Below are 10,632 nucleotides of genomic sequence, written 5' to 3' on the forward strand. Positions count from 1 at the left end.
TCAGCCCAGCACCCCTTCCCACCTCCTCACTGTGCACTGTGCGTCAGCACACTGGCCACTTTGTGTTCCTCTAACACAGGTTCTCCAAGTCCAGTCCCCAAGCCAGCTGCACAGCAACACCTGGGATGCAAATTTTTGGCCCCTACCTCTGGTTTACTGAATCAGAAGCTGCTGGTGGGCCTGGTGGCTTGTTTTCAGGAGCCTGAGGGTTGGGGTTCTGGTGCATGCTGGTGGGCCCCTTATGTCCTACCTGCAGGCTAGAGGAACTACCACTTACTTGGTCGTGTTCTTGTGCAGAGTACCTAGGACTTCCAGGTGGAGCAAAAATCCTAAAAACACCTTCGATTCTTGCTTTATCTACACTAAAGTTCTGTACCCAAGCCAGAGCAGTTGAACGCCCACTCCCCGCCCCCTGAATGTGGCAAAACCAGCCAATTCCACCACAAAATGTTGTCTCCCCTTCATTCAGTTCACATGGATTGGGCACCTTCTGTGAGACACTGTGCAGGCTTGGAGGACAAGGGGTGGAAGAGGCAAACGGAATCTGTGCTCCCCCCAAGTTGAGGGCATACATGGGAGGAACATGTGAGAGCTGGGCTTGAAACTCCACCTAACACCCCCCAAATGTGAGACCTGGGCCACTCACGAGTGCTCCATTGAGATGGCGATACAGGACTGCTCAGAGTTGGGGTGGGGGTTAGTAAGGGCTGGGTCTTTACTGACCTAAGCCAATCAGGACCTTCCCCTCCTTGACAGTTATTGGTGGAGGCCCAGGTGTCTGACTGGAGAGATGTGGGGGCTGTTTTGCCCCCACCCCAGCGGTGGGAGAACTTGCAGAATGGTTTTCCCAGCTCTCAAGAGGCGAGAGGAGGAAACAGTTGTCCTGTGACCTCATCCTGTGTGTGGGTGATGCTTTAAACTCTGGCAACTGTCTGGGTGTCATGAGGATGATAGTTGGAGCTCCCAACTAGGACAGGCAGGAGGGGAGAAGGAAGAGCTGGGTCCTTCATGATGCAGTAAACAGCTAAATTGACCAGCCGAGGCTGGAGCTCCTTCATCCCCTCCTCTTGACACCAAGCAAGTCTCCTCAAGCCATACTGGGATTATCTCTTCTTGGAACTGGAAGTGTCAGCCAGTCACATATCTGGGGCAGGCTTCTTGGGGTTGCACCCTGCACACCATGTGATGCCCTGAAGTTGGTCTTGGGGTTCTTGATCAGCAGGGGAGTCTGCCCTGGGCCCTGCTCCTGTGCATGTCTGTGCAGTGTCTGAACTCCACGTTCAGGCCAGGTGTCCTTAGTTGAGGTTCCTGGATAGGAGGGCCTGATCTCATTTACCTGGGCAGATGGTCCTTATCTCATATCACTTGTGATGTACCCTGAGTGCACCATAGACACTGGCAGGGAGCAGGAGGGAGCCATGGCTCGGTGGACTTCCTTCCTCCCTTGTACATCCTGCATCCCGCAGTGACCATTTCAGATGTCTCCTGCTTCTGGAAGTCTTGCCAGACCACCCCCACCTCAGTAAGCCTGCACAAAGTTCTCCACTGAGCCTCCGCAAGGACACCCACCCCATGCTTCATGCAGCAAAGACCAGCTGTCGCCTGCCCAGGCCTTGCTTCAGCTTGGCACCTGTGTGCAATGAGGGAAGCGGGTCTCACCCGGCTTCCCAGCCCCCGGGGTGAGAATTCCTTTGGCAGCAAATTTAGCTCCTACCCCCCTAAAGCAGCCTGGTTCCTTTGTAGCATGCCTGTAATTATTACTCAAAACAATAATTAACGTTTTCTGTCTGTATGGTGCTTTGAAGCCACAAGGTCCTCCAGGGCAAGGATGGGGTTCGGTTCATTGCTGGGTCTGCAGCCTCTGGCGCCAGGAGGCTCAGGTTGTTATTGGACAAATGGATGATGGGTGAGTAAGTGAGCCGCGGAGAGCCCAGGAAGGAGAAGCCTAAGTGAACAGCACCCGTCCATGCAGCTCTGTGCCCCATGGCGGGGCCTCCAGGGACTGACTTGGAGTGTGAATCATTTTGGGATCCCTGGGCCCCAGGAAATGTTTGAGAATGGATAATTAAATTAATAAATGAATTGCTTAATGATGGGAACACGCTGCCCATTATCTCTGCCCGCACGCTCACCTGCTCACCTGTGGGAGACGGCACCTCAGACACCAGCACATTCCGCCTTGAGGATGAGAGGCTTGCGGGCGAGTGTGGTTCCCCAAGTGGCAGAGGAGAGGCCGAGGGAGGCCGAGACCCAAGTGTCTGCCCATCCCAGCCCTGGTGGCAGGAATACTCCCCTCCGGGATGGCAGGCTACAGGCAGGACCCCATACCCTCACTGCCAAGGCAGGGAAGAAACCCAGGAGCCTGCCCAGCCACTTGGCAATGTCGAGCCAGAGCAGTGTGGTTCCTGGGAGGAGGATCTCTGGCTTCCACCCCACTCCCACCCATCTCTTCTCCGGAGAGCCTGGGAGTTAAAACTGTTTGCCGGACCTCCTGTCTGCTAGTCAGGGATCTGGGGGTGAGTTTGGTGTGTGCGGGTGTGTGTTGAATGCTCCCCTGGTCCCAGCTCTGGGTTCAGTGGCTGCCCACTTCCACTGGCCACCCTTATGAGGGTGAGAAGGCCAGGGGCGTGTTACCCAGAGTTGTGTCTTGACCCTTGCCAGAGGCAAGGCTATCAGCAGGAAAGCTGCCCGGTGGCCTGCCTAGCACAGAGGCCCTGTGCACCACTGTGCTGGGGAGTCTGGGAAGTCCTACAAGTCAACACTGGCTCGTGTTTTGAGTTTCCTAGGAGTCGGGCATACATTCACGGTTGCAATTATTGCCTACATTCTGTTAAACGCAGAACAAAACAAGCCTGAGTGTGTTGAGTTGCTGCAGGAGTTAGGTTCCATGCGTTCACCACAAAGGAATACTGCCACTGACAGTGGCTGCCCACGAGGCAGGGGCTAGTGCTGTGTCCTGGGCTCCTGAGAGAGGGTTTCCAACAAGACACAACACCTGGTGAAAGTGTAGCAAAGTTTATTAAAAAAGAAGGCACCAAAGGGAGAATGGGGTTATTTCCAAGAGGAGACCCAGGACTGTCTTCTTTGTGAGCTCAGTTTTATTGAGTAGGAGGGGAAGTTTTGGGAGAACCCTGGCCCAGTACCACTCCTAGCTCCTGATGGACAGTGAATCATGTCACTTCCTAGATCTCACTCTGCCTTTTACTCAAGGGGGGGAGGGGGAAGAGCTGTACCTAACTGCTATCCTGGAGCAAGGGGGGAGAGCTGTACCCAACTGCTATCCTGGAGCGGTGCTAGCTACCTAAGGTAGGGCCTGCCGTCCTAGGCCCAGCAACAACAGGTCCTAATTGGAACTAGTTTTATGGAATTTATGGTCAGTGCGCTGAGACCTGAATCACGCTGCTTTCCCAGGTCTGGGACTCTTTGGCTGGTGTGGTTGGTGCAGGTCTTGTTTAAGATGTCTCAGCAATTAGGCCCTTCTGAGCAAACACAACCTTGTCCTCCCCTGGGTTGATCCATCTCCCTCCTGCTGCAGGAGGAGTAGTTGACAGAGCCGAGCCCAGGCAGGGTCTCGAGGTAGCTAACTGGGTGCCACTGACTTGTTCTGCGCAGTGTGTTTGCCTAACCCACTGGCTCCTGCTCACATCTACATGCTGCCCAACTAGGGGCAGTTCTGGGGAGCCTCCAACCATGTGTTCATCAGCTGATCGATACATAGCCTTGTTTGGTGTGTTCCTGTTTAAAGATGCCTTATATGATGTGTGTTGTTGACTCATGAACATTGAACTTGAGGCCAATGGCACCATAACCCACCTCAGAGCCATCTGCCCCTAGCTGGCTTCTCGCCCAGGCTCATCACAGCTTCCTGGCGCTCAGGGGAGGCAGAGGTCTCCTGCAGCCTGGGCTGCGGGCGTGCTGTGCTCTTCCTATGTGGACACATTTGAGAGAGTAGGCAGATTCGCTAGCATGGACTCCATGCTAATCAGGATCACACACTGTTTTTGAAAATTGTTTCCCAGTTTTGTTTATCAAGAGAATCCCAACCAAAACGCAAAACAACTGTCTTGTGAAACTGAGACAGGCCACGTCAGGCCGCTTTCTCCAGTGCCAGTTAGCTGGGCATGGGGCCTCGCGGGCTGCCTCAGGTTCACAGTGGCCTGGTGAGGCTGCGCGCATGCCGCAGCCCTACACAAAGTCGCCACCTGAACTTCAAGGCTGGCGCCATCTCCCCCTCTTCAAGCAGCAGGTGGCAGGGATGTGAGATCAGATCTGGAACACTTGATGTCCTGTGATCATGTCAGGAAAAACCACCCCAGGTAAGCTCCTGCAGCTGCGAGATGGGCAGGGAGGCACGTGTTTCTCAGAACACTGGGAATTTACAGAACCTCTTTCTAGCTCTGCGAACAAGGCCCTGCCTGAGGAGGACCACGGGCATCTTCCAGGGTCCGCTCATTCACATCTCTGCTTTGACAGTTTGTGACGCCAGGGTAGGTTTCACTTGAAATGAACCGCGCCTGGAGGGTCAGAATACCCTTTTCTTATTAAAGGACAGGAGCTCGGTGGTTAAGAGGTCCGTGGATGTCTTGTTCTGCTTTGTTCAGTCTTTTCTCCTGGGTGTCAGGGTTTTGCGGAGCAGGAAGTGCAGTGGATAGCCAACTACACCTCACTTAACAGACGTAGTTACAGATGCATTTCATTCCTAAGAGTTGCATACCATGCCTTTGCATATCCTTTTAAAGAGCACACAGACACATCAGCGCCTGTCTTCCATACTGGCACCTGCCTCGGAGACCCCTGTGGAGCTTTGTGAGATGAAGGATGGAACCGCTGGGCACCAGGCTGCTCTGTCTGAGATCAATGAGGGTTACAGGAGGAAAGGCAGCACCCTGTCCCTGCTTGCCCCTAGCCCTGCGGTGGTCTGGCTCAGCTTCCTCTCCCTCGTCTTTATTAACTACACCCTGATATTCCCAGGGAGAGAGACACCGGTCACCTCTTCCCCATCTTTCCTTCCCTGGGGTTCATCACTAATTCCAGGAGTGAACATGAGACTCCAGATCTGCCAATCAGAGCACTGTCTACCCCACCCGCTGTGATTTGCTTAGGTGGCCCAATCAGAGCCAGTTGGACAGGAGGGGCATCTGCTGGGGCACTGAGATGGGATCAGGTGCCAGCTTCACCTGCTGACTTCTGCCTGGGTGAGCAGAGGCTGGCCACCGCTGGAGGCTGTCCTTCCACCGTAAGGGTCCCCAGAGCAAAAGCAAAGCTGGCAAGCACAGCCTGAAGAGGTGCAAGACCAGGCCCTGGTGACACTGAGTTGCTGGCTCTAAGCATGCCTGAAGACATTCAGGTTCAGGGATTTTTTTGGTGGTTGTTTCTGTTTTTGGCCACCTAACTGAAGTCTCCCTGCCCCACCCCCTTTTTACTTTGAACCTGTTGGACCTGCATTTCTGTCTCCTCTGACCTGGGCCCTGTGTCTATAGTCTTTGTGGTTGATGACTGAATTCCTGGGTAGGAGCTTGGAATCCTTCAGGTTTGTGAAGACTGCATAGGGCGACCAACCCCTGGATCGCGTGATTCTAATAGAGCCACAGACGCTTAAAGGAAGCTGGGCCTGACCCTCTCCAATCCAGATGGCCCCGGGCTGAGCCTCGGCTCTGCTCTGCTTGCTGCAGGATACAGCAGGAGGGATGGGATCGTGTTGAAGGAGTGGGTGCAAGTAGGTGGTCCACACCTTGAAAAATCAGGAAGGATGTGTGGGAACGACCTGGGGAAGGGAGAGGGCATCGTGCTGGGGAGCAGCTGGAGCAGGTGCCAGCAGTGGAGAGTTGGTGGCACCTCAGGGGCATGCCCAGTTCTCTATGGCTGTCACCTTGTATGGCCTCCAGTGCAGGTGAGCGTGTGGGTGTAGGGTGCGGTTCTGAGACATGAGGGGTCCTGTAGGCTCAGGTGCAGCCTTGGCTTCAGCCCAGGGCAATGGGGGAGCTGCAGGGGGCTGAGCTAGAGAGGTGCTAGGAATCTGTTTTGAGGCAGATATGGGGAAGAGGGTGTGGAGGAGGTAAGGGCTGGACAGGGTCAGAGCAGGGGCTCGACCAGCTGCATTCAGACCCCAACCCACCACTCACTCAGCTTCTTTGGGTCTTGAATAAGTCTCCCTCTGCCACCTGCACCCCCACCTCCCTTATCCAACACTGAGGGGTTGGAAATACTCTCATGCTGGAGAGTCCTGGGTGTCTGTCAGCACAGAGCTTCTAGGGACCAGGTGAAGCCCACAGAACTGTTGCCGCTTGGCCTCTGATGTCAGGCAGGACTCGATGAGAAGGTGGCCCGCGGCTCTGGGCCCTCAGGCTCCTGTCTCCATCACTGCTCCCACCTGCAGGGAGCAAGGGCAATGGTGATGGTGTCGTGCCAGATTCGTGGGACCCCAATAGACCTCCAGGAGCCGAATCCAATGCAAGCAACAAGAGTCTTTATTGCCAGCTCGAGCCTGGACTCACAACTGTTCCTGACGCAGCGGTCCCAGGGAGTGAGTCCTGATCCTTTGTTCAGTGAGATTTAAAGGTTTTGGGGGATACTCTATGTGTCACAGCATCACACAGCGAATCATTTCACACTGCGGGGAAGTCAGACAACAACTCTTAACATTGATTAGCACATTCACTGGCGGGAACAAGTTGAGTAGGGTGATTGGTTAGTACAAGAGGGGGATTCCTTTGAACTGATTGGTTTAGGCCATGAGGGGAGTACGTGCTAAACTACATGGTTTCCCAACATGTTATCAACCACTATAAACTACTGGGGGGTCATCTGGCATCCCAGGTATTCTCCCTGTCTCAATCTGATTGGTGGTTGCTAGGGGGGTTGCTATGGGTCCTCACCTAGCCTTCCTGAGTCAGGGACACCTGGCACAGCAGATCTCTCCTGCTATTTACAGACAAACAACTCAGCAGGGCGGGTATGTGCCTAGGAGTGCTCTGTGGGTTTTTCCCAGGACAAGGGTCACGCCCCCTTCCTTGGACAGGCTTTGCTCTGAAGTAGAGGCTGGTTTCTCAATGCTTTCTGTCTGTGTTAGGTGGGATGTGCCCCTCTGTAATTGACAGAAAACTCAAATCCAACATGCTCAAACTGAAGGAGGATTTATCAGCCCCAAGATAGGGATAGCTTCAGGAGTTGATTTGATCCAGACACAACAAACTGCCATCACAGGCCTGTCTTTCCTGGACTCTGTTTCCTGTGGTGTGGGCTCTGTCTTCAGGTGGTTATCCTCATGGTGGCAGAATGAATGTTGCTCTGCCAAGTGTCATGTCCTGTATCCTGCCATGCAGGAGGCAACTTTATGCCACAGAACCCCCCTCAAAACACTTCTCTGTTATGGGCACAAATTGGGTGACATGCTACCCAGAGAGGGGAACCGTGAGATGGGATTGTGCTCAGCTGTGTAGCAGGTGTTGCTTCCATTTCCATACAGCCAGGGATGGAATCATCTCCCTCTTTTCTACACTCCTGATGCCCAGCCTGGGGATGCCCAGAAGAGGTGTGGGATCTAGGGAAATGGGTGGGGAGGCGCTGTCACAATCTGGGGCTGCTGGGCTCAATGAAAGGTAGGACATCCAGTTACACTGTTTCAAATAAATGACAAGCACTTCTTTTGGGGACCAGTTTGGGACATGTCTATACTAGAAAACCATAGTTGCCTGGAATTCAGATTAAAGAGGGCATCCTTGGTTGACTAGGGCCAGCCTTCCTCACACTTCTGTGTGAGGAGGAGTCCTGAGGGTGAAGGTTAGAATGCAGATTCGGATTCTGTGGTGTGGGGAGAAGCCTGGGAAACTGCACTGTCCACAGCACAGTTGCCAGTGTGCAGCGGAGGCCCCCACTTTGGGGAGTAGAGCAGGTATCTCAGAAGGGAAGTCGCTGGCCAGGGAGAAAACTCAGGAGGTGCTTGCTGACTTAACAACGGGGAGATCTGCAGAGGGTGGCTGTGCACTTCTCTGAGGACAGGGCTTCACAGCAACGGGACTTCAACAGCTGCAGACCCTCCGCCTCCGATCTGCCAACTGCAGCTGCTCCTGACAGGTGGGGTGGTGTGGGACGACATTCACATGGGGCTGGCAGCAGCCCTGGAGGCATGCTCCGCGCCTCGGAGAGCTGGCCACTGGGGCTTTACTGCTCAGCAAGAGCCAGGCCCCCAAGTGCAGTGCCTGGAGACTGGGCTCTTCAGTTACCAGTGGCAGAGACCCACATGAAGTTAGCAGAAGCCTTCCTGGGGACCTCCTGGGGACTCTGGAGAGACGTCTGAGGAAAGGCGAGCGTAAGCTTCAGCACGGCTGGTGGAACTGGGGCACCGGGGCCTTCTGGCTAGGATGGCTGAGCCACGGGTCATGCCCTCTCACCCCTCACCTACATGCCCAGCCTCATTTTCTGCTGTGGCCTCCTCTGCATGGTGGGGGACAGGTCACCATCGGCTCCAGAGCCTCCCTGTCCCAGTGTCTGCCTAGGAGTGCAGACTTGCGGGGCCACAGAGGAGAAGGCCCCTGGCTGGCTGGTGCGGATCACGAGAGGCAGTGAGAGCTCTGCTGTTCTCTCTGTATGCAAACCCAGCACTCCATCATACTCAGTGTCTCTGCTTCAAATCAGTGCATCTAGAGGACAATGACGTTTGGGGGTGGGGGTAGGGCTGGCAGTTAGGCATACCTCTGAAAGTCTGCATCAGGGAGGGCAGCTGCAGGGAAAGTATCTCTCCATTAGAAGTTGTTTCTATTCGTATTTTAAAAACATTTTCATTTGTGGTAAATGCACATAGCTTAGCCATCTTTAGTTGTATAGTTCAGCTTAATTATTTTCCTTTTGTGCTTCCAGCGTCACCAAAAGTGAAATGAGGCACCCTAACCAACACCTCTCCATTCCTCCCACCGGCCCTCTGGTGATCACAGGTCTGCCTATCTCCGAGTTTCTCCACTCTCAGTACTTCCTGGAGCGGAGTCACACAGTTTCTTTTCTGACTAGCTCAGGTCACTTAATGTCTGCAAGGCTCCTCTGTGCTGTGGCACGTGTCAGAGTTCCTTTCCTTCCTAAGGCCAAACAATATCCCATTTTGTCTATGCATTCATCTGTCCATGGACACTCAGGTGGCTCCCATCTCTCGGTTACTGTGGACAAAGCTGCTATGGCCATGGGTATGCAGATCAGACACTGCTCTCTACTTCAGACGGGCACCCGGTGGGAGAATGGGTTAACACAGGGTCAACGGGGGACCCAAGCTTCTCTGGCTTTGCTGTTTCCTTTGTTACTGTCCATGTCCAGCCAGCAAGAGGGGAGACGGTAAAGCTCCTAAAAGCCTGGGCCTGGAAGTGGCCTGTGTCACCTGTACTCCCATCCCATTGGTGAGAACCCATCATGAAGCCACACTGAGATGCCGAGAGGACAGTGTAACCCCAGGAATGACCTTAGGCCAGAGGAAGGGAAGAGCGTGGGTTTTAGTGGTAACGGAGCCACTGCAACCCTGCCCTGTGGTTGAGAAACATCCCAGTGCTCGTTTGGTTGTTTTACAGACTCAGAACTAGCAGTTTCCCTCTCATGTGAAACTCAGCAGGCACTGTGCCTGTCACAGAACCAACAAGTGCCTAAGTCACCCTGTCTCCTAACTCCACCATCTTCTACGTGTGGCTTCCGTCTGGTGATCCAAGCCAGCTGCTCCAGATCTCAGTGTTTGGTTCTGTTTGGCCAGCTAGTAAGGGAAGGGGACAAAGAGTGAGGAAGCTGCCCTTTCACTACAGCCTCCACAGGACACCTGCTGACCTAATTCAGAGGAACACAGATGTGGTGTTTCTTGTACATGGGCTGTGTGTGCAGAGTTCATACACATGATCATAAATCTATAGCAGCATACTCCTTCTTTACTAAGATTTGTTTTAAAAATTGCCTTTGCAGTATTTTTGAAGCCGGGACACAAACATATCTTACTATTGGCATGCAAAGACATTGAGTGTGCAATCTCAGGATTCGTGTGGACTGACCTGAGGATTCCCCGCAGCTGTAGCATGAAATGGCTAATAAGTAATCATTGTCCCATTGCCGTTGGGGTTTAGATGAGCCAGGGAGCAACTGAGCGACGTTCACAGGTGTTACTACACACATGGTCTTCCCGCCCCGTTTCACAGATAAGAAAGTGAGGCTGAGAAAGGTGTCCCATCACAAGTTAAGTGTAGCGCTTGTGTTTCTGACTCCCAAGCTTGCTGTCCGTTTCAGTGACGACAACATAAAATGATTATAATTAACCTGCAGCTTAGGTCACATTAGGGGAGAGGGAGTAAAATAGGGAAGAGAAGACACCAGGGGCTCCGGCTCACAGACACTGGTGTGGACCATTATTTAAAAATACGTGTTTTAAGGCCCTTGCTTGAGGGCCGCCCTGGGCGGCGGGCGAGACGGGTCGCGGGGCAACGGCCCACACAGGAGCCCTGCAAACTTTACTCAGTTCTGTTGCAAACCTAAAACTGCTCTTAAAAATTAACATACATGCCAGACATGATGGCACACACCTGTGATCNCTGTGGCGGCCGGGGGAGCAAGTGAAGTGAGGACGGAGGCCGCCTGTGTCCACCCGTGCTGGGCATCAGGGACCGCGAGACAGCA

The sequence above is a fragment of the Marmota marmota genome, unplaced genomic scaffold, assembly GCF_001458135.2.
Source record: "Marmota marmota marmota unplaced genomic scaffold, marMar, whole genome shotgun sequence".
Lineage (NCBI taxonomy): Eukaryota > Metazoa > Chordata > Mammalia > Rodentia > Sciuridae > Marmota > Marmota marmota.